At 37.2% G+C, this 19700-nt stretch overlaps 31 non-coding genes and 1 pseudogene across 31 annotated transcripts; all 32 read left to right on the plus strand.

Annotated features, from left to right (window-relative positions):
• The first annotated feature begins 86 nt into the window (after nucleotides 1–86).
• LOC134306266 (5S ribosomal RNA) lies at nucleotides 87–205 on the plus strand. The gene has a single exon (XR_010009061.1). It is a non-coding gene; the product is annotated as a 5S ribosomal RNA (ribosomal RNA).
• A 323-nt stretch (nucleotides 206–528) lies between these two features.
• LOC134306267 (5S ribosomal RNA) lies at nucleotides 529–647 on the plus strand. Its single transcript, XR_010009062.1, has one exon. It is a non-coding gene; the product is annotated as a 5S ribosomal RNA (ribosomal RNA).
• Nucleotides 648–966: 319 nt separating this feature from the next.
• LOC134306268 (5S ribosomal RNA) lies at nucleotides 967–1085 on the plus strand. The gene has a single exon (XR_010009063.1). It is a non-coding gene; the product is annotated as a 5S ribosomal RNA (ribosomal RNA).
• A 303-nt stretch (nucleotides 1086–1388) lies between these two features.
• LOC134306270 (5S ribosomal RNA) lies at nucleotides 1389–1507 on the plus strand. The gene has a single exon (XR_010009064.1). It is a non-coding gene; the product is annotated as a 5S ribosomal RNA (ribosomal RNA).
• Nucleotides 1508–1902: 395 nt separating this feature from the next.
• LOC134306271 (5S ribosomal RNA) lies at nucleotides 1903–2021 on the plus strand. The gene has a single exon (XR_010009065.1). It is a non-coding gene; the product is annotated as a 5S ribosomal RNA (ribosomal RNA).
• Nucleotides 2022–2348: 327 nt separating this feature from the next.
• Nucleotides 2349–2467, plus strand: LOC134306272 (5S ribosomal RNA). Its single transcript, XR_010009066.1, has one exon. It is a non-coding gene; the product is annotated as a 5S ribosomal RNA (ribosomal RNA).
• A 299-nt stretch (nucleotides 2468–2766) lies between these two features.
• Nucleotides 2767–2885, plus strand: LOC134306274 (5S ribosomal RNA). Its single transcript, XR_010009068.1, has one exon. It is a non-coding gene; the product is annotated as a 5S ribosomal RNA (ribosomal RNA).
• A 295-nt stretch (nucleotides 2886–3180) lies between these two features.
• Nucleotides 3181–3299, plus strand: LOC134306275 (5S ribosomal RNA). Its single transcript, XR_010009069.1, has one exon. It is a non-coding gene; the product is annotated as a 5S ribosomal RNA (ribosomal RNA).
• A 303-nt stretch (nucleotides 3300–3602) lies between these two features.
• On the plus strand, nucleotides 3603–3721 carry LOC134306374 (5S ribosomal RNA). Its single transcript, XR_010009163.1, has one exon. It is a non-coding gene; the product is annotated as a 5S ribosomal RNA (ribosomal RNA).
• Nucleotides 3722–4024: 303 nt separating this feature from the next.
• On the plus strand, nucleotides 4025–4143 carry LOC134306276 (5S ribosomal RNA). The gene has a single exon (XR_010009070.1). It is a non-coding gene; the product is annotated as a 5S ribosomal RNA (ribosomal RNA).
• A 295-nt stretch (nucleotides 4144–4438) lies between these two features.
• On the plus strand, nucleotides 4439–4557 carry LOC134306277 (5S ribosomal RNA). Its single transcript, XR_010009071.1, has one exon. It is a non-coding gene; the product is annotated as a 5S ribosomal RNA (ribosomal RNA).
• A 343-nt stretch (nucleotides 4558–4900) lies between these two features.
• Nucleotides 4901–5019, plus strand: LOC134306278 (5S ribosomal RNA). Its single transcript, XR_010009072.1, has one exon. It is a non-coding gene; the product is annotated as a 5S ribosomal RNA (ribosomal RNA).
• A 279-nt stretch (nucleotides 5020–5298) lies between these two features.
• LOC134306279 (5S ribosomal RNA) lies at nucleotides 5299–5417 on the plus strand. Its single transcript, XR_010009073.1, has one exon. It is a non-coding gene; the product is annotated as a 5S ribosomal RNA (ribosomal RNA).
• A 315-nt stretch (nucleotides 5418–5732) lies between these two features.
• On the plus strand, nucleotides 5733–5851 carry LOC134306280 (5S ribosomal RNA). The gene has a single exon (XR_010009074.1). It is a non-coding gene; the product is annotated as a 5S ribosomal RNA (ribosomal RNA).
• Nucleotides 5852–6170: 319 nt separating this feature from the next.
• Nucleotides 6171–6289, plus strand: LOC134306281 (5S ribosomal RNA). The gene has a single exon (XR_010009075.1). It is a non-coding gene; the product is annotated as a 5S ribosomal RNA (ribosomal RNA).
• A 303-nt stretch (nucleotides 6290–6592) lies between these two features.
• On the plus strand, nucleotides 6593–6711 carry LOC134306282 (5S ribosomal RNA). The gene has a single exon (XR_010009076.1). It is a non-coding gene; the product is annotated as a 5S ribosomal RNA (ribosomal RNA).
• Nucleotides 6712–13069: 6358 nt separating this feature from the next.
• Nucleotides 13070–13188, plus strand: LOC134306375 (5S ribosomal RNA). Its single transcript, XR_010009164.1, has one exon. It is a non-coding gene; the product is annotated as a 5S ribosomal RNA (ribosomal RNA).
• A 279-nt stretch (nucleotides 13189–13467) lies between these two features.
• Nucleotides 13468–13586, plus strand: LOC134306283 (5S ribosomal RNA). The gene has a single exon (XR_010009077.1). It is a non-coding gene; the product is annotated as a 5S ribosomal RNA (ribosomal RNA).
• A 295-nt stretch (nucleotides 13587–13881) lies between these two features.
• LOC134306285 (5S ribosomal RNA) lies at nucleotides 13882–14000 on the plus strand. Its single transcript, XR_010009079.1, has one exon. It is a non-coding gene; the product is annotated as a 5S ribosomal RNA (ribosomal RNA).
• A 303-nt stretch (nucleotides 14001–14303) lies between these two features.
• LOC134306286 (5S ribosomal RNA) lies at nucleotides 14304–14422 on the plus strand. Its single transcript, XR_010009080.1, has one exon. It is a non-coding gene; the product is annotated as a 5S ribosomal RNA (ribosomal RNA).
• Nucleotides 14423–14721: 299 nt separating this feature from the next.
• LOC134306287 (5S ribosomal RNA) lies at nucleotides 14722–14840 on the plus strand. The gene has a single exon (XR_010009081.1). It is a non-coding gene; the product is annotated as a 5S ribosomal RNA (ribosomal RNA).
• Nucleotides 14841–15143: 303 nt separating this feature from the next.
• On the plus strand, nucleotides 15144–15262 carry LOC134306376 (5S ribosomal RNA). Its single transcript, XR_010009165.1, has one exon. It is a non-coding gene; the product is annotated as a 5S ribosomal RNA (ribosomal RNA).
• A 295-nt stretch (nucleotides 15263–15557) lies between these two features.
• On the plus strand, nucleotides 15558–15676 carry LOC134306288 (5S ribosomal RNA). Its single transcript, XR_010009082.1, has one exon. It is a non-coding gene; the product is annotated as a 5S ribosomal RNA (ribosomal RNA).
• Nucleotides 15677–15983: 307 nt separating this feature from the next.
• On the plus strand, nucleotides 15984–16102 carry LOC134306289 (5S ribosomal RNA). Its single transcript, XR_010009083.1, has one exon. It is a non-coding gene; the product is annotated as a 5S ribosomal RNA (ribosomal RNA).
• A 307-nt stretch (nucleotides 16103–16409) lies between these two features.
• On the plus strand, nucleotides 16410–16528 carry LOC134306377 (5S ribosomal RNA). The gene has a single exon (XR_010009166.1). It is a non-coding gene; the product is annotated as a 5S ribosomal RNA (ribosomal RNA).
• Nucleotides 16529–16831: 303 nt separating this feature from the next.
• LOC134306290 (5S ribosomal RNA) lies at nucleotides 16832–16950 on the plus strand. The gene has a single exon (XR_010009084.1). It is a non-coding gene; the product is annotated as a 5S ribosomal RNA (ribosomal RNA).
• Nucleotides 16951–17273: 323 nt separating this feature from the next.
• Nucleotides 17274–17392, plus strand: LOC134306379 (5S ribosomal RNA). Its single transcript, XR_010009168.1, has one exon. It is a non-coding gene; the product is annotated as a 5S ribosomal RNA (ribosomal RNA).
• Nucleotides 17393–17655: 263 nt separating this feature from the next.
• On the plus strand, nucleotides 17656–17774 carry LOC134306291 (5S ribosomal RNA). The gene has a single exon (XR_010009085.1). It is a non-coding gene; the product is annotated as a 5S ribosomal RNA (ribosomal RNA).
• A 299-nt stretch (nucleotides 17775–18073) lies between these two features.
• Nucleotides 18074–18192, plus strand: LOC134306381 (5S ribosomal RNA). Its single transcript, XR_010009169.1, has one exon. It is a non-coding gene; the product is annotated as a 5S ribosomal RNA (ribosomal RNA).
• A 283-nt stretch (nucleotides 18193–18475) lies between these two features.
• Nucleotides 18476–18594, plus strand: LOC134306382 (5S ribosomal RNA). Its single transcript, XR_010009170.1, has one exon. It is a non-coding gene; the product is annotated as a 5S ribosomal RNA (ribosomal RNA).
• Nucleotides 18595–18893: 299 nt separating this feature from the next.
• LOC134306292 (5S ribosomal RNA) lies at nucleotides 18894–19012 on the plus strand. The gene has a single exon (XR_010009086.1). It is a non-coding gene; the product is annotated as a 5S ribosomal RNA (ribosomal RNA).
• Nucleotides 19013–19311: 299 nt separating this feature from the next.
• Nucleotides 19312–19430, plus strand: LOC134306411 (5S ribosomal RNA; annotated as a pseudogene).
• The last annotated feature ends 270 nt before the right edge of the window (nucleotides 19431–19700 follow it).

Below are 19700 nucleotides of genomic sequence, written 5' to 3' on the forward strand. Positions count from 1 at the left end.
CCAATGTAAATCCAGCCCAGATAGCTGGCTAGCACTCAGATAGCTGGCTGACTAGCTATAACAGGCCTTTAAATCCAGCTTCTTTCGCTTACGGCCAAACCACCTTGGGAACGCCTGATCTCGTCCGATCTCAGAAGCCAAGCAGGGTTGGGCTCAGTCAGTACCTAGATGGGAGACCGCCTGGGAATACTGAGTGCTGTAAGCTTTTTATTTTTTGGTTTCAGCCCCATTCATGAAGTGTCATTTAGCTGTTAGCTAGCATAATAAAGTATCTATCTATCTATCTATCTATCTATATATCTATCTATCTATCTATCTATCTATCTATCTATCTATCTATCTATCTATCTATCTATCTATCTATCTATCTATCTATCTATCTATCTATCTATCTATCTATCTATCTATCTATCTATCTATCTATCTATCTATAAAAGGCCTTCCAATGTAAATCCAGCCCAGATAGCTGGCTAGCACTCAGATAGCTGGCTGACTAGCTATAACAGGCCTTTAAATCCAGCTTCTTTCGCTTACGGCCAAACCACCTTGGGAACGCCTGATCTCGTCCGATCTCAGAAGCCAAGCAGGGTTGGGCTCAGTCAGTACCTAGATGGGAGACCGCCTGGGAATACTGAGTGCTGTAAGCTTTTTATTTTTTGGTTTCAGCCCCATTCATGAAGTGTCATTTAGCTGTTAGCTAGCATAATAAAGTATCTATCTATCTATCTATCTATCTATCTATCTATCTATCTATCTATCTATCTATCTATCTATCTATCTATCTATCTATCTATCTATCTATCTATCTATCTATCTATCTATCTATCTATCTATCTATCTATCTATCTATCTATCTATCTATCTATCTATAAAAGGCCTTCCAATGTAATTCCAGCCCAGATAGCTGGCTAGCACTCAGATAGCTGGCTGACTAGCTATAACAGGCCTTTAAATCCAGCTTCTTTCGCTTACGGCCAAACCACCTTGGGAACGCCTGATCTCGTCCGATCTCAGAAGCCAAGCAGGGTTGGGCTCAGTCAGTACCTAGATGGGAGACCGCCTGGGAATACTGAGTGCTGTAAGCTTTTTATTTTTTGGTTTCAGCCCCATTCATGAAGTGTCATTTAGCTGTTAGCTAGCATAATAAAGTATCTATCTATCTATCTATCTATCTATCTATCTATCTATCTATCTATCTATCTATCTATCTATCTATCTATCTATCTATCTATCTATCTATCTATCTATCTATCTATCTATCTATCTATCTATCTATCTATCTATCTATCTATAAAAGGCCTTCCAATGTAAATCCAGCCCAGATAGCTGGCTAGCACTCAGATAGCTGGCTGACTAGCTATAACAGGCCTTTAAATCCAGCTTCTTTCGCTTACGGCCAAACCACCTTGGGAACGCCTGATCTCGTCCGATCTCAGAAGCCAAGCAGGGTTGGGCTCAGTCAGTACCTAGATGGGAGACCGCCTGGGAATACTGAGTGCTGTAAGCTTTTTATTTTTTGGTTTCAGCCCCATTCATGAAGTGTCATTTAGCTGTTAGCTAGCATAATAAAGTATCTATCTATCTATCTATCTATCTATCTATCTATCTATCTATCTATCTATCTATCTATCTATCTATCTATCTATCTATCTATCTATCTATCTATCTATCTATCTATCTATCTATCTATCTATCTATCTATCTATCTATCTATCTATCTATCTATCTATCTATCTATCTATCTATCTATCTATCTATCTATCTATCTATCTATCTATCTATCTATCTATCTATCTATCTATCTATAAAAGGCCTTCCAATGTAAATCCAGCCCAGATAGCTGGCTAGCACTCAGATAGCTGGCTGACTAGCTATAACAGGCCTTTAAATCCAGCTTCTTTCGCTTACGGCCAAACCACCTTGGGAACGCCTGATCTCGTCCGATCTCAGAAGCCAAGCAGGGTTGGGCTCAGTCAGTACCTAGATGGGAGACCGCCTGGGAATACTGAGTGCTGTAAGCTTTTTATTTTTTGGTTTCAGCCCCATTCATGAAGTGTCATTTAGCTGTTAGCTAGCATAATAAAGTATCTATCTATCTATCTATCTATCTATCTATCTATCTATCTATCTATCTATCTATCTATCTATCTATCTATCTATCTATCTATCTATCTATCTATCTATCTATCTATCTATCTATCTATCTATCTATCTATCTATCTATCTATCTATCTATCTATCTATCTATCTATAAAAGGCCTTCCAATGTAATTCCAGCCCAGATAGCTGGCTAGCACTCAGATAGCTGGCTGACTAGCTATAACAGGCCTTTAAATCCAGCTTCTTTCGCTTACGGCCAAACCACCTTGGGAACGCCTGATCTCGTCCGATCTCAGAAGCCAAGCAGGGTTGGGCTCAGTCAGTACCTAGATGGGAGACCGCCTGGGAATACTGAGTGCTGTAAGCTTTTTATTTTTTGGTTTCAGCCCCATTCATGAAGTGTCATTTAGCTGTTAGCTAGCATAATAAAGTATCTATCTATCTATCTATCTATCTATCTATCTATCTATCTATCTATCTATCTATCTATCTATCTATCTATCTATCTATCTATCTATCTATCTATCTATCTATCTATCTATCTATCTATCTATCTATCTATCTATCTATAAAAGGCCTTCCAATGTAAATCCAGCCCAGATAGCTGGCTAGCACTCAGATAGCTGGCTGACTAGCTATAACAGGCCTTTAAATCCAGCTTCTTTCGCTTACGGCCAAACCACCTTGGGAACGCCTGATCTCGTCCGATCTCAGAAGCCAAGCAGGGTTGGGCTCAGTCAGTACCTAGATGGGAGACCGCCTGGGAATACTGAGTGCTGTAAGCTTTTTATTTTTTGGTTTCAGCCCCATTCATGAAGTGTCATTTAGCTGTTAGCTAGCATAATAAAGTATCTATCTATCTATCTATCTATCTATCTATCTATCTATCTATCTATCTATCTATCTATCTATCTATCTATCTATCTATCTATCTATCTATCTATCTATCTATCTATCTATCTATCTATCTATCTATCTATCTATAAAAGGCCTTCCAATGTAAATCCAGCCCAGATAGCTGGCTAGCACTCAGATAGCTGGCTGACTAGCTATAACAGGCCTTTAAATCCAGCTTCTTTCGCTTACGGCCAAACCACCTTGGGAACGCCTGATCTCGTCCGATCTCAGAAGCCAAGCAGGGTTGGGCTCAGTCAGTACCTAGATGGGAGACCGCCTGGGAATACTGAGTGCTGTAAGCTTTTTATTTTTTGGTTTCAGCCCCATTCATGAAGTGTCATTTAGCTGTTAGCTAGCATAATAAAGTATCTATCTATCTATCTATCTATCTATCTATCTATCTATCTATCTATCTATCTATCTATCTATCTATCTATCTATCTATCTATCTATCTATCTATCTATCTATCTATCTATCTATCTATCTATCTATCTATCTATCTATCTATAAAAGGCCTTCCAATGTAAATCCAGCCCAGATAGCTGGCTAGCACTCAGATAGCTGGCTGACTAGCTATAACAGGCCTTTAAATCCAGCTTCTTTCGCTTATGGCCAAACCACCTTGGGAACGCCTGATCTCGTCCGATCTCAGAAGCCAAGCAGGGTTGGGCTCAGTCAGTACCTAGATGGGAGACCGCCTGGGAATACTGAGTGCTGTAAGCTTTTTATTTTTTGGTTTCAGCCCCATTCATGAAGTGTCATTTAGCTGTTAGCTAGCATAATAAAGTATCTATCTATCTATCTATCTATCTATCTATCTATCTATCTATCTATCTATCTATCTATCTATCTATCTATCTATCTATCTATCTATCTATCTATCTATCTATCTATCTATCTATCTATCTATCTATCTATCTATCTATCTATAAAAGGCCTTCCAATGTAAATCCAGCCCAGATAGCTGGCTAGCACTCAGATAGCTGGCTGACTAGCTATAACAGGCCTTTAAATCCAGCTTCTTTCGCTTACGGCCAAACCACCTTGGGAACGCCTGATCTCGTCCGATCTCAGAAGCCAAGCAGGGTTGGGCTCAGTCAGTACCTAGATGGGAGACCGCCTGGGAATACTGAGTGCTGTAAGCTTTTTATTTTTTGGTTTCAGCCCCATTCATGAAGTGTCATTTAGCTGTTAGCTAGCATAATAAAGTATCTATCTATCTATCTATCTATCTATCTATCTATCTATCTATCTATCTATCTATCTATCTATCTATCTATCTATCTATCTATCTATCTATCTATCTATCTATCTATCTATCTATCTATCTATCTATCTATCTATAAAAGGCCTTCCAATGTAAATCCAGCCCAGATAGCTGGCTAGCACTCAGATAGCTGGCTGACTAGCTATAACAGGCCTTTAAATCCAGCTTCTTTCGCTTACGGCCAAACCACCTTGGGAACGCCTGATCTCGTCCGATCTCAGAAGCCAAGCAGGGTTGGGCTCAGTCAGTACCTAGATGGGAGACCGCCTGGGAATACTGAGTGCTGTAAGCTTTTTATTTTTTGGTTTCAGCCCCATTCATGAAGTGTCATTTAGCTGTTAGCTAGCATAATAAAGTATCTATCTATCTATCTATCTATCTATATATCTATCTATCTATCTATCTATCTATCTATCTATCTATCTATCTATCTATCTATCTATCTATCTATCTATCTATCTATCTATCTATCTATCTATCTATCTATCTATCTATCTATCTATCTATCTATCTATCTATCTATCTATCTATCTATCTATAAAAGGCCTTCCAATGTAAATCCAGCCCAGATAGCTGGCTAGCACTCAGATAGCTGGCTGACTAGCTATAACAGGCCTTTAAATCCAGCTTCTTTCGCTTACGGCCAAACCACCTTGGGAACGCCTGATCTCGTCCGATCTCAGAAGCCAAGCAGGGTTGGGCTCAGTCAGTACCTAGATGGGAGACCGCCTGGGAATACTGAGTGCTGTAAGCTTTTTATTTTTTGGTTTCAGCCCCATTCATGAAGTGTCATTTAGCTGTTAGCTAGCATAATAAAGTATCTATCTATCTATCTATCTATCTATCTATCTATCTATCTATCTATCTATCTATCTATCTATCTATCTATCTATCTATCTATCTATCTATCTATCTATCTATCTATCTATCTATCTATAAAAGGCCTTCCAATGTAAATCCAGCCCAGATAGCTGGCTAGCACTCAGATAGCTGGCTGACTAGCTATAACAGGCCTTTAAATCCAGCTTCTTTCGCTTACGGCCAAACCACCTTGGGAACGCCTGATCTCGTCCGATCTCAGAAGCCAAGCAGGGTTGGGCTCAGTCAGTACCTAGATGGGAGACCGCCTGGGAATACTGAGTGCTGTAAGCTTTTTATTTTTTGGTTTCAGCCCCATTCATGAAGTGTCATTTAGCTGTTAGCTAGCATAATAAAGTATCTATCTATCTATCTATCTATCTATATATCTATCTATCTATCTATCTATCTATCTATCTATCTATCTATCTATCTATCTATCTATCTATCTATCTATCTATCTATCTATCTATCTATCTATCTATCTATCTATCTATCTATCTATCTATCTATAAAAGGCCTTCCAATGTAAATCCAGCCCAGATAGCTGGCTAGCACTCAGATAGCTGGCTGACTAGCTATAACAGGCCTTTAAATCCAGCTTCTTTCGCTTACGGCCAAACCACCTTGGGAACGCCTGATCTCGTCCGATCTCAGAAGCCAAGCAGGGTTGGGCTCAGTCAGTACCTAGATGGGAGACCGCCTGGGAATACTGAGTGCTGTAAGCTTTTTATTTTTTGGTTTCAGCCCCATTCATGAAGTGTCATTTAGCTGTTAGCTAGCATAATAAAGTATCTATCTATCTATCTATCTATCTATCTATCTATCTATCTATCTATCTATCTATCTATCTATCTATCTATCTATCTATCTATCTATCTATCTATCTATCTATCTATCTATCTATCTATCTATCTATCTATCTATCTATCTATCTATCTATCTATCTATAAAAGGCCTTCCAATGTAATTCCAGCCCAGATAGCTGGCTAGCACTCAGATAGCTGGCTGACTAGCTATAACAGGCCTTTAAATCCAGCTTCTTTCGCTTACGGCCAAACCACCTTGGGAACGCCTGATCTCGTCCGATCTCAGAAGCCAAGCAGGGTTGGGCTCAGTCAGTACCTAGATGGGAGACCGCCTGGGAATACTGAGTGCTGTAAGCTTTTTATTTTTTGGTTTCAGCCCCATTCATGAAGTGTCATTTAGCTGTTAGCTAGCATAATAAAGTATCTATCTATCTATCTATCTATCTATCTATCTATCTATCTATCTATCTATCTATCTATCTATCTATCTATCTATCTATCTATCTATCTATCTATCTATCTATCTATCTATCTATCTATCTATCTATCTATCTATCTATCTATAAAAGGCCTTCCAATGTAAATCCAGCCCAGATAGCTGGCTAGCACTCAGATAGCTGGCTGACTAGCTATAACAGGCCTTTAAATCCAGCTTCTTTCGCTTACGGCCAAACCACCTTGGGAACGCCTGATCTCGTCCGATCTCAGAAGCCAAGCAGGGTTGGGCTCAGTCAGTACCTAGATGGGAGACCGCCTGGGAATACTGAGTGCTGTAAGCTTTTTATTTTTTGGTTTCAGCCCCATTCATGAAGTGTCATTTAGCTGTTAGCTAGCATAATAAAGTATCTATCTATCTATCTATCTATCTATCTATCTATCTATCTATCTATCTATCTATCTATCTATCTATCTATCTATCTATCTATCTATCTATCTATCTATCTATCTATCTATCTATCTATCTATCTATCTATCTATCTATCTATCTATCTATCTATCTATCTATCTATCTATCTATCTATCTATCTATCTATAAAAGGCCTTCCAATGTAAATCCAGCCCAGATAGCTGGCTAGCACTCAGATAGCTGGCTGACTAGCTATAACAGGCCTTTAAATCCAGCTTCTTTCGCTTACGGCCAAACCACCTTGGGAACGCCTGACCACGCCCACGGAGTGAGAAGGAAGTACAAGGTGCAGACGGGGGAGAAAGGCTCTCCCACATTGTTTGGTATTTTTCTTCAATTATTATCTGGATTAATAACAACTCTATACGCCAAACAAACACAGACTTTGCTGCAGTGGAAGCTCCCCAGCACTTTGGTGACTTGGGGAGAACATCTCTTTTTGCACAATGGACTACTCTACGGATAAAGAACTCGGAACGGACAATGGACAACGAGAGAAGGACTTTGATTTAAACAAGAAGCAGAACGCGGACGGACCTAAGAATAACGAAAACAGCGAGGAACAAACGACTACGGAAAAGATTAACGACGAAAGAAAGGAAATGGATCTTGAAACAAGAGAAATGCACGATGGAAGGAAAGGATACCAAAAAGAAAAAAGAAGTAACACACAAAAGCAAAGGTACGAATACAAGAAAGAAGCTACGATAATTGTGGATGTAAGTAACCTGCAAGAAGTTACGGCAACCGAAATAATAAAAGCAATAAACGAAGAGATTGGTTTTGGAAAGCTGCTGGCCGTCAGATACAGACAAAACAAAGAATTCGAGGCGACACTACAAACTGAAGAAGATTGTCTAAAACTACTGGATGGATTAATGATAAAAGGAAGATTATGTGACATAAGAAGACTTTGTTGCAGTGAAATGACTGTATCCTTTTTAAATTTACCGGCATACTTGGAAGACAAGATTATTTTAGATAAACTTTTAGCATGGGGAGTAACACCAAGTCTACCAATAAGGAGAAGATTTTATCCGGGAACAACAATAGCGGATGGGACTCGGTTTTTAAAAGTTAAATTCCCCAAAGAAATAACATCACTACCATACAGCACAAAAATTGAAACGGCGGAGGGATTACAATATTTCAGAGTGATACATGATGGACAGATAAGACTATGCAGATTGTGTGCAGGAACAGGACACCTAATAAAAGACTGTCCAAATCTAGTGTGTCGGGAATGTATGGAGCAAGGGCATTTTGCTAAATACTGTAAAGCAATTAAATGTCCAGACTGTAACCATGCCCTAATAAGCTGTACATGTACGGATGAAGAAGAAATAGAGAAAGAAAAAGAACAAGAGAACGGGGAAGGAAAAGAACACAACATTCAGCACAGAAAAACAGAAGAGGAGAGCAATAACGAAAGATTGACAACGCAAGAAGAAGAGGAGAAACTACATAATCAGGAGGACAACAAAGGAAAAGATGAGTACACCAGTGCTCAAAAAATACAAGAAATGGACACAGAACAACAAACAGATCCTATGACAGACAACTGCGCGGAAAGAGAGGTGGAAGAAGAAAGAATGGACATGGACAATACAAATGAGACTGAAAACAAAGATACAGAAAAGGAGAGAAGTAAAAAGCAACAGAACAAAGGAGCCGAAGGGACTAAAAGGAAAGTAAAATTTCAACCAAATCTTGCCGGTGCGCTGGAAAAACAAAGAAAAAGAAGAGAGACTTCAAAAGACAAATGGTTAGAAAGAACCGGTATGTTCGATATTTTAACTGAAGAACTATTAGAATAATACAATGAACAAAATAATTTTATCTTTTTTATTCTTTCCGTTTTTAATGAGTACCCTTTTTATAACATCGATAAACACAAGGGGTCTCTCAGATTATACAAATTTTAAAAGACTTTTACATATAACAGAAAAAACAGATATATTATGTATACAAGAAACATTCTGGGACAATAAAACAGCAAACAGTTTAAGTAAAGAATGGAACGGTATTTTTATACATAATAGTCAAGACAATAAAAGAGGAGGGGTAGCTATTTTAATTAAAAAAGATATTTTAGAAAATGTCAAGACAATATACGCAGATGAAAAGGGACGAGTTTTAGCCATAACGGCAGAATATAAAGATAGACAAATCAACATATGTACAATACACGCACCAAACAATGTTAATGAAAAAGAAAGCTTTTTTAAAAAACTTAGTTTACTAATGGAAAAATGGAAAGAAACGATATTAATAGGGGATTTTAATACGGTTTTAAATAAACTGGACATAAATGAGCAAATGGTGTTTAGATCGGATACAGGAAGAGAACAGTTAAGAGCGTTAATGATAAAACATAGTCTAGAAGACATATGGAGACAAAAGAATAAAGAAGAAAGAATATACTCCAGAGAAGAATGGTACCTAGATAAACGAAAACAAAGCAGAATAGATTTTGTGTTAGTTCCCAACAATATGAAGCAATATATAGAAAAAGTGGAATATGGAAAATATAATTTTAGTGATCACAATTTTATAAACATAAAAATAGATTTTAATGAAATGATAAGAGGACCGGGAGTATGGATTTTTAATGCAGATCATCTAAAAGATGAGATTTTTAAAACAGAAATAAAAAACATAATCGAAAATAGCAAAACAGATGTTTTATATGATAAAGAAATTCTAGTATGGTGGGATAACATAAAATATGATATTAAAAAATATACAATAAAATACGGAACTAAAATCAAACGAATCAAAAGACAACTAGAAAACTGGAAAAAAGAAAAGTTAGAAAAAGAACTTAAAAAAGTAGAAAGCGGAAGAGGAGACATAAAAGAAATCTTAAAACTAGAAGAAAAAATAAAAAAATTAGAAGAGGAAAGATACAAAGGGGCAATGATTAGAAGTAAAGCAGAATATATGTTAAAAGGGGAGAGATGCACAAAATATTTTTTTGAGCTAGAGAAAGCACGGCAAAAAACAGACGAAATAAAAGCATTAAAAACAGAAAATGGAGAAGAGATCAAAACAACAGAGGGAATTTTAAAAGAAATACATAGATTTTATACACACCTATTCAAAAAAACAGAGATAGATGAAAAAGGAAAAGAATTTTTATTAACACAAATCAAAACAAAAATACAGGAAGAAGACAAAAAGATGTGTGATCAAAAAATTGAGGAAAAAGAGATAGAAGAAGCGATGAACAGAATGGAAAATAAAAAAAGTCCAGGTCTAGATGGGTTAACAATAGAATTTTATAAAACTTTTAAAGACATTTTAGTGCCAATTTTATCTAAATTATTCAATGAAATACACAAAATAGGAGAAGTCTCGCAACAGATGAAAAAAGGTTTGATTAAATTAATATATAAGAAGAAAGGAGACAAGACGGACTTAAAAAATTATAGGCCAATAAGCATGCTAAATACAGATTATAAAATACTAGCAAAGATACTAGCAAATAGACTAAAAACGGTACTGCCTAGTATAATAGAAACCAATCAAGCATATGGCGTATTAAATAGAGACATTTCAGATACAATTAGTAACATAAGGGACACAATATGGTATATGAAAACACAAAAAACCAAAGGGTATCTAATAAGCATAGACTTTGAGAAAGCATTTGATAGAGTAAACCACAATTATTTATTTGAAACATTAAAACGGTTTGGGTTTGGGAATGATTTTACAAAATGGTTAAAATGTCTTTACATGAATTCATATAGCTGTATAAAAGTGAACGGGTACCTAACGGATTTTATTCAGTTATCAAGATCCATACGGCAAGGATGTCCACTCTCAGCATTATTATACTCACTGGTCGCTGAACCGTTAGGTCTAGCAATAAAAGCAAGTAGTGGAATAAGAGGAATAAATATAGAAAATAACAAAAATCAGGAAAAAATATTTCAATATGCTGACGACACCACCCTCATACTGAAAGACACAGAAAGCGTAAACAGGGCGATACATGTGTTAAATCAATATTGTAAAGGATCGGGAGCTTTTGTGAACAAAGAAAAAACGCAATACATGAGGATAAGCGATGCAGAAATACTACCAGTAAATATAGCTTTTACAGAGGTGAAGGAAAAAATAAAAATTCTAGGAATAAACATAGGAGAAGATGAAAATAAAATAACGGATATTATATGGGAAGAAACTTTAGATAAAATGCAAAGAAAACTAAACATGTGGAAAAGAAGGAACTTGTATATAAAAGGTAAAGTTTTAGTTTTAAATGCACTATTTTTATCCAAAATGTGGTATGCGGCGGGGGTCGTCAACATCCCGATGTGGGTTTTAAAAAGAGTTAAAAGCTCAGTTTTAAATTTTTTATGGGACGGAAAACCGGCTAAAATAGCTTACGACACTATAATTGGGAAAAAAGAAGGAGGAGGGTTGGGACTTTTAGATTTATTTATTAGAAAACAGAGCCTAAGAGTTAAAATAATTAAAAAATTTTTGAACGAAGAAGAACAAATATGGAAATGGGTTTTTAATTTTTATATAAATAAATGTGCTGGAGGGGAAATGAATGAGAATATTTTATGCATGGAATTGAAAGAAAACATGTTTCAAAACGTTCCAGAGTTTTACAAAGAGGTTTTTAGAGCGTGGGGGGATTTTATGGAGAATATAATATACAAAATAAAAGGGAGAAAAAATCTTTTAGAGCAACCCATTTTTTTAAACAAGCAGATCTGTTTTAAAGAAAAGACACCGTATTTTAAACATTGGTACGAAGCAGAAATAAAACAAATTAAAGACGTCTTGTACGAATATAGACCAGGATTTCTCCCAACACAGGCAATAATTGACTTCTTGGAAGGAAAAGATAAAACAATAAACACAGATATCATCGAAAAACAATATGAAACGCTAAAACAAGCAATACCCAAAGAATGGTTACAAAGAATAGAAAACAAAGAAGGAAATGAAAGGATGAAAATCGAAGTAAAAGTAGGCAATCAAAAAAACGATCTAAACAGCTGCTCCTTGAGAACGTTTAATGACATATTTGTCAATAAAGCGTGGGTAAAACCCAAAGCAAATGCGCATTGGAGAAAAATATACCCAGAACTAGAGGAAAACGAGATATGGAAAACATATAAAGGTCCCAAACTTTTAATACTAGAAAATTTTAACTTTTATCTTAAACACAATTGTATATATGACAGAGAAAAATTACACAAAATCGGATTGGAAGACAACCCAAACTGTACACTATGCAAAGAGAATAAAACAGAAGATTTTAGACACATGTTTTTAGAATGTAAAGAAATAAAATGTTTTATGGATAAACTAAAGGGAATGATAAGCGAATTGACAGAAGAAAAAATAGACAATAGGCAGTGGGAAATGAGCTTTTTATTCGGATACCATCAAAAATGCAAAAATACAACAATTTTAAATACAATTTTAATAATAGCAAAATACACAATATACACGAGAAGAAACATAGAAAAATATAATAACATCCACATAAAATTGTGTGTACTTTTTGAAAAAAAATTTGAATATTTTTTTAATTTATTTTTTGAACATTTTAAAAGGATAAACGAAATAGAAACTTTTGAAAACCTCTTTGTAACACAAAGCTCTTTTATGGAACCAACCTGGAACGGACTGAGAATCAAGCTATCGAAATGTGCATGTTTTTAAAAATGTGTTTTAGATCACTTTAATAAAAATGTACCTGAAATTTTTAAAAATGTATATTATGTAACGTGTTTTGTTTTAAAAACTGTCTGTAAACAATGATATTTTGTAAAAAAAGTTAATAAAAAAGAGAAATTGGGAACGCCTGATCTCGTCCGATCTCAGAAGCCAAGCAGGGTTGGGCTCAGTCAGTACCTAGATGGGAGACCGCCTGGGAATACTGAGTGCTGTAAGCTTTTTATTTTTTGGTTTCAGCCCCATTCATGAAGTGTCATTTAGCTGTTAGCTAGCATAATAAAGTATCTATCTATCTATCTATCTATCTATCTATCTATCTATCTATCTATCTATCTATCTATCTATCTATCTATCTATCTATCTATCTATCTATCTATCTATCTATCTATCTATCTATCTATCTATCTATCTATCTATCTATCTATAAAAGGCCTTCCAATGTAAATCCAGCCCAGATAGCTGGCTAGCACTCAGATAGCTGGCTGACTAGCTATAACAGGCCTTTAAATCCAGCTTCTTTCGCTTATGGCCAAACCACCTTGGGAACGCCTGATCTCGTCCGATCTCAGAAGCCAAGCAGGGTTGGGCTCAGTCAGTACCTAGATGGGAGACCGCCTGGGAATACTGAGTGCTGTAAGCTTTTTATTTTTTGGTTTCAGCCCCATTCATGAAGTGTCATTTAGCTGTTAGCTAGCATAATAAAGTATCTATCTATCTATCTATCTATCTATCTATCTATCTATCTATCTATCTATCTATCTATCTATCTATCTATCTATCTATCTATCTATCTATCTATCTATCTATCTATCTATCTATCTATAAAAGGCCTTCCAATGTAAATCCAGCCCAGATAGCTGGCTAGCACTCAGATAGCTGGCTGACTAGCTATAACAGGCCTTTAAATCCAGCTTCTTTCGCTTACGGCCAAACCACCTTGGGAACGCCTGATCTCGTCCGATCTCAGAAGCCAAGCAGGGTTGGGCTCAGTCAGTACCTAGATGGGAGACCGCCTGGGAATACTGAGTGCTGTAAGCTTTTTATTTTTTGGTTTCAGCCCCATTCATGAAGTGTCATTTAGCTGTTAGCTAGCATAATAAAGTATCTATCTATCTATCTATCTATCTATCTATCTATCTATCTATCTATCTATCTATCTATCTATCTATCTATCTATCTATCTATCTATCTATCTATCTATCTATCTATCTATCTATCTATCTATCTATCTATCTATAAAAGGCCTTCCAATGTAAATCCAGCCCAGATAGCTGGCTAGCACTCAGATAGCTGGCTGACTAGCTATAACAGGCCTTTAAATCCAGCTTCTTTCGCTTACGGCCAAACCACCTTGGGAACGCCTGATCTCGTCCGATCTCAGAAGCCAAGCAGGGTTGGGCTCAGTCAGTACCTAGATGGGAGACCGCCTGGGAATACTGAGTGCTGTAAGCTTTTTATTTTTTGGTTTCAGCCCCATTCATGAAGTGTCATTTAGCTGTTAGCTAGCATAATAAAGTATCTATCTATCTATCTATCTATCTATCTATCTATCTATCTATCTATCTATCTATCTATCTATCTATCTATCTATCTATCTATCTATCTATCTATCTATCTATCTATCTATCTATCTATCTATCTATCTATCTATCTATCTATAAAAGGCCTTCCAATGTAAATCCAGCCCAGATAGCTGGCTAGCACTCAGATAGCTGGCTGACTAGCTATAACAGGCCTTTAAATCCAGCTTCTTTCGCTTACGGCCAAACCACCTTGGGAACGCCTGATCTCGTCCGATCTCAGAAGCCAAGCAGGGTTGGGCTCAGTCAGTACCTAGATGGGAGACCGCCTGGGAATACTGAGTGCTGTAAGCTTTTTATTTTTTGGTTTCAGCCCCATTCATGAAGTGTCATTTAGCTGTTAGCTAGCATAATAAAGTATCTATCTATCTATCTATCTATCTATCTATCTATCTATCTATCTATCTATCTATCTATCTATCTATCTATCTATCTATCTATCTATCTATCTATCTATCTATCTATCTATCTATCTATCTATCTATCTATCTATCTATAAAAGGCCTTCCAATGTAAATCCAGCCCAGATAGCTGGCTAGCACTCAGATAGCTGGCTGACTAGCTATAACAGGCCTTTAAATCCAGCTTCTTTCGCTTACGGCCAAACCACCTTGGGAACGCCTGATCTCGTCCGATCTCAGAAGCCAAGCAGGGTTGGGCTCAGTCAGTACCTAGATGGGAGACCGCCTGGGAATACTGAGTGCTGTAAGCTTTTTATTTTTTGGTTTCAGCCCCATTCATGAAGTGTCATTTAGCTGTTAGCTAGCATAATAAAGTATCTATCTATCTATCTATCTATCTATCTATCTATCTATCTATCTATCTATCTATCTATCTATCTATCTATCTATCTATCTATCTATCTATCTATCTATCTATCTATCTATCTATCTATCTATCTATCTATCTATCTATCTATAAAAGGCCTTCCAATGTAAATCCAGCCCAGATAGCTGGCTAGCACTCAGATAGCTGGCTGACTAGCTATAACAGGCCTTTAAATCCAGCTTCTTTCGCTTATGGCCAAACCACCTTGGGAACGCCTGATCTCGTCCGATCTCAGAAGCCAAGCAGGGTTGGGCTCAGTCAGTACCTAGATGGGAGACCGCCTGGGAATACTGAGTGCTGTAAGCTTTTTATTTTTTGGTTTCAGCCCCATTCATGAAGTGTCATTTAGCTGTTAGCTAGCATAATAAAGTATCTATCTATCTATCTATCTATCTATCTATCTATCTATCTATCTATCTATCTATCTATCTATCTATCTATCTATCTATCTATCTATCTATCTATCTATCTATCTATCTATCTATCTATCTATCTATCTATCTATAAAAGGCCTTCCAATGTAAATCCAGCCCAGATAGCTGGCTAGCACTCAGATAGCTGGCTGACTAGCTATAACAGGCCTTTAAATCCAGCTTCTTTCGCTTACGGCCAAACCACCTTGGGAACGCCTGATCTCGTCCGATCTCAGAAGCCAAGCAGGGTTGGGCTCAGTCAGTACCTAGATGGGAGACCGCCTGGGAATACTGAGTGCTGTAAGCTTTTTATTTTTTGGTTTCAGCCCCATTCATGAAGTGTCATTTAGCTGTTAGCTAGCATAATAAAGTATCTATCTATCTATCTATCTATCTATCTATCTATCTATCTATCTATCTATCTATCTATCTATCTATCTATCTATCTATCTATCTATCTATCTATCTATCTATCTATCTATCTATCTATCTATCTATCTATCTATCTATCTATCTATAAAAGGCCTTCCAATGTAAATCCAGCCCAGATAGCTGGCTAGCACTCAGATAGCTGGCTGACTAGCTATAACAGGCCTTTAAATCCAGCTTCTTTCGCTTACGGCCAAACCACCTTGGGAACGCCTGATCTCGTCCGATCTCAGAAGCCAAGCAGGGTTGGGCTCAGTCAGTACCTAGATGGGAGACCGCCTGGGAATACTGAGTGCTGTAAGCTTTTTATTTTTTGGTTTCAGCCCCATTCATGAAGTGTCATTTAGCTGTTAGCTAGCATAATAAAGTATCTATCTATCTATCTATCTATCTATCTATCTATCTATCTATCTATCTATCTATCTATCTATCTATCTATCTATCTATCTATCTATCTATCTATCTATCTATCTATCTATCTATCTATCTATCTATCTATCTATCTATCTATCTATAAAAGGCCTTCCAATGTAAATCCAGCCCAGATAGCTGGCTAGCACTCAGATAGCTGGCTGACTAGCTATAACAGGCCTTTAAATCCAGCTTCTTTCGCTTATGGCCAAACCACCTTGGGAACGCCTGATCTCGTCCGATCTCAGAAGCCAAGCAGGGTTGGGCTCAGTCAGTACCTAGATGGGAGACCGCCTGGGAATACTGAGTGCTGTAAGCTTTTTATTTTTTGGTTTCAGCCCCATTCATGAAGTGTCATTTAGCTGTTAGCTAGCATAATAAAGTATCTATCTATCTATCTATCTATCTATCTATCTATCTATCTATCTATCTATCTATCTATCTATCTATCTATCTATCTATCTATCTATCTATCTATCTATCTATCTATCTATCTATCTATCTATCTATCTATCTATCTATCTATAAAAGGCCTTCCAATGTAAATCCAGCCCAGATAGCTGGCTAGCACTCAGATAGCTGGCTGACTAGCTATAACAGGCCTTTAAATCCAGCTTCTTTCGCTTACGGCCAAACCACCTTGGGAACGCCTGATCTCGTCCGATCTCAGAAGCCAAGCAGGGTTGGGCTCAGTCAGTACCTAGATGGGAGACCGCCTGGGAATACTGAGTGCTGTAAGCTTTTTATTTTTTGGTTTCAGCCCCATTCATGAAGTGTCATTTAGCTGTTAGCTAGCATAATAAAGTATCTATCTATCTATCTATCTATCTATCTATCTATCTATCTATCTATCTATCTATCTATCTATCTATCTATCTATCTATCTATCTATCTATCTATCTATCTATCTATCTATCTATCTATCTATCTATCTATCTATCTATCTATCTATCTATCTATCTATCTATAAAAGGCCTTCCAATGTAAATCCAGCCCAGATAGCTGGCTAGCACTCAGATAGCTGGCTGACTAGCTATAACAGGCCTTTAAATCCAGCTTCTTTCGCTTATGGCCAAACCACCTTGGGAACGCCTGATCTCGTCCGATCTCAGAAGCCAAGCAGGGTTGGGCTCAGTCAGTACCTAGATGGGAGACCGCCTGGGAATACTGAGTGCTGTAAGCTTTTTATTTTTTGGTTTCAGCCCCATTCATGAAGTGTCATTTAGCTGTTAGCTAGCATAATAAAGTATCTATCTATCTATCTATCTATCTATCTATCTATCTATCTATCTATCTATCTATCTATCTATCTATCTATCTATCTATCTATCTATCTATCTATCTATCTATAAAAGGCCTTCCAATGTAAATCCAGCCCAGATAGCTGGCTAGCACTCAGATAGCTGGCTGACTAGCTATAACAGGCCTTTAAATCCAGCTTCTTTCGCTTACGGCCAAACCACCTTGGGAACGCCTGATCTCGTCCGATCTCAGAAGCCAAGCAGGGTTGGGCTCAGTCAGTACCTAGATGGGAGACCGCCTGGGAATACTGAGTGCTGTAAGCTTTTTATTTTTTGGTTTCAGCCCCATTCATGAAGTGTCATTTAGCTGTTAGCTAGCATAATAAAGTATCTATCTATCTATCTATCTATCTATCTATCTATCTATCTATCTATCTATCTATCTATCTATCTATCTATCTATCTATCTATCTATCTATCTATCTATCTATCTATCTATCTATCTATCTATCTATCTATCTATCTATAAAAGGCCTTCCAATGTAAATCCAGCCCAGATAGCTGGCTAGCACTCAGATAGCTGGCTGACTAGCTATAACAGGCCTTTAAATCCAGCTTCTTTCGCTTATGGCCAAACCACCTTGGGAACGCCTGATCTCGTCCGATCTCAGAAGCCAAGCAGGGTTGGGCTCAGTCAGTACCTAGATGGGAGACCGCCTGGGAATACTGAGTGCTGTAAGCTTTTTATTTTTTGGTTTCAGCCCCATTCATGAAGTGTCATTTAGCTGTTAGCTAGCATAATAAAGTATCTATCTATCTATCTATCTATCTATCTATCTATCTATCTATCTATCTATCTATCTATCTATCTATCTATCTATCTATCTATCTATCTATCTATCTATCTATCTATCTATCTATCTATCTATAAAAGGCCTTCCAATGTAAATCCAGCCCAGATAGCTGGCTAGCACTCAGATAGCTGGCTGACTAGCTATAACAGGCCTTTAAATCCAGCTTCTTTCGCTTATGGCCAAACCACCTTGGGAACGCCTGATCTCGTCCGATCTCAGAAGCCAAGCAGGGTTGGGCTCAGTCAGTACCTAGATGGGAGACCGCCTGGGAATACTGAGTGCTGTAAGCTTTTTATTTTTTGGTTTCAGCCCCATTCATGAAGTGTCATTTAGCTGTTAGCTAGCATAATAAAGTATCTATCTATCTATCTATCTATCTATCTATCTATCTATCTATCTATCTATCTATCTATCTATCTATCTATCTATCTATCTATCTATCTATCTATCTATCTATCTATCTATCTATCTATCTATCTATCTATCTATCTATAAAAGGCCTTCCAATGTAAATCCAGCCCAGATAGCTGGCTAGCACTCAGATAGCTGGCTGACTAGCTATAACAGGCCTTTAAATCCAGCTTCTTTCGCTTACGGCCAAACCACCTTGGGAACGCCTGATCTCGTCCGATCTCAGAAGCCAAGCAGGGTTGGGCTCAGTCAGTACCTAGATGGGAGACCGCCTGGGAATACTGAGTGCTGTAAGCTTTTTATTTTTTGGTTTCAGCCCCATTCATGAAGTGTCATTTAGCTGTTAGCTAGCATAATAAAGTATCTATCTATCTATCTATCTATCTATCTATCTATCTATCTATCTATCTATCTATCTATCTATCTATCTATCTATCTATCTATCTATCTATCTATCTATCTATCTATCTATCTATCCATCTATCTATCTATCTATCTATAAAAGGCCTTCCAATGTAAATCCAGCCCAGATAGCTGGCTAGCACTCAGATAGCTGGCTGACTAGCTATAACAGGCCTTTAAATCCAGCTTCTTTCGCTTACGGCCAAACCACCTTGGGAATGCCTGATCTCGTCCGATCTCAGAAGCCAAGCAGGGTTGGGCTCAGTCAGTACCTAGATGGCAGACCGCCTGGGAATACTGAGTGCTGTAAGCTTTTTATTTTTTGGTTTCAGCCCCATTCATGAAGTGTCATTTAGCTGTTAGCTAGCATAATAAAGTATCTATCTATCTATCTATCTATCTATCTATCTATCTATCTATCTATCTATCTATCTATCTATCTATCTATCTATCTATCTATCTATCTATCTATCTATCTATCTATCTATCTATCTATCTATCTATCTATCTATCTATCTATCTATCTATCTATCTATCTATCTATAAAAGGCCTTCCAATGTAAATCCAGCCCAGATAGCTGGC

This window comes from Trichomycterus rosablanca, unplaced genomic scaffold, assembly GCF_030014385.1.
Source record: "Trichomycterus rosablanca isolate fTriRos1 unplaced genomic scaffold, fTriRos1.hap1 scaffold_190, whole genome shotgun sequence".
In the NCBI taxonomy this organism is placed as follows: domain Eukaryota; kingdom Metazoa; phylum Chordata; class Actinopteri; order Siluriformes; family Trichomycteridae; genus Trichomycterus; species Trichomycterus rosablanca.